The 1,351-nt window shown below is 62.0% G+C and overlaps 1 protein-coding gene across 1 annotated transcript in view; it reads right to left on the reverse strand.

Annotated features, from left to right (window-relative positions):
* RGS19 (regulator of G-protein signaling 19) overlaps positions 1 to 1,351 on the reverse strand; it is a 6,111-nt gene that overhangs the window by 2,804 nt on the left and 1,956 nt on the right. The window lies entirely within an intron of this gene.

Genomic DNA, 1,351 nt, shown 5'->3' on the forward strand with positions numbered 1-1,351 from the left:
ACCCCCAACTGGCCCTGCCAACTGAATCTCCTCTGTGGGCACCAACACCCCCATGCCAGCTCCTCCCCAGCACCCTGCCCTGCCCAGCACCCGGAGGCTCCTTGTGCAACGTCTCTGCCCTCCAGCAAAGGTGTTTCCTGCCTCAGTGCCCCCGGGCTGAGTGCCAGGGCCGAGCGGGGCACAGGTCAGTGCCGGCTCAGCCCGTGGCAAAGTCACCGTGGACAGTCCCAGTTTAACATCAATAAATAAATACATGGGGGTGGCTGCCAGAATTCCGTTATCGCCATCTCCAGCGGGTGATGTCCCCAGCTCACCACGGGCAGGACAGAGGGAGGCAGATGCTCCTGCACCCCGGGGACACCTCAGCGCCCGTCCAGCCTGGAGGCTGAGCGCAGGATGGTGGCACCAGGGTGTTCCCTTATTCCCCCCATCCCTCGCCCTTAGGGGTGCTGGTGGCTCAAGGGCAGAGCTGCCTCCAAGCCAACTTCCCTCAGGCCCTCAAATTTGGGCGCCTGGCGACGAGACCGCAGCGCTTCCTGCTTGCGACAGCGCCCCAAGCACAACCTCTGTGTGCAAACCTCTCCCCCGGCTGCGTGGGCGGCTGGTGTGGGCAAAACTGCGGGTACATCCCTGTCCAGGCCACCCCTGGGCTCGCTGCCCAGCACGCCTGAGCCCCCCAGATGTTTGGCACTGGTCCCTGCTTGCTCTGGGAGTGGGGTACAGGAGGGATTTCTGCCCCATCTCTGCTCACAGGCTCTTGTAGAGGTGGAGGAAGGACGCAGGGAAGGGTCACCCTGCCCGCAGCTGGATGCCACAGAGCCTGGGGCAGTGTCTGGGAGGGAGATGTTTGGGGCAGGTTATGATGGGAGCTGCTCACCAGCCCTTGCTGCCTTGCAAATGTGAGGGACTGAGATGGGATTAGGTGAGGTGGGGCCCCAAGGACACGGGGTTTGCACGGGGCTGACATTGGTGCTGGGGATGAGCCCTGGGGCTGTTTGCTCCTCCAGGCATTGCTGGTGGCCCTAAAGACCAAAGCTGCTGCAAAGCTCAAAGCCATCAGCAATCTTGGGGTGGGCTGAGGCTGAGCAGACATGCTCTGCAAAACCTGGGCTATCCAGAGAATAAGGAGCCAGGGATCCATGGAGAGGATGGGAGATGCAGCCACAGGCAAAGGGTTGGTTATGTCCTGGGCTCTGGGCAGCTCCAGGAGAGCAACGTGCCATGGCACTGCTGATGCTCCAAAACACCATTTGCAGCCTTTTTTTTTTCCCTCTACTCCCAACCCGACGCAAGCACCAAAGGGCTGCAGAGCACCTAGGGGTGGGAGCTGCCACGGGCGCCCCTCTCCCCT

The sequence above is a fragment of the Chaetura pelagica genome, unplaced genomic scaffold, assembly GCF_000747805.2.
Source record: "Chaetura pelagica isolate M959 unplaced genomic scaffold, ChaPel_1.0 scaffold275, whole genome shotgun sequence".
Lineage (NCBI taxonomy): Eukaryota > Metazoa > Chordata > Aves > Apodiformes > Apodidae > Chaetura > Chaetura pelagica.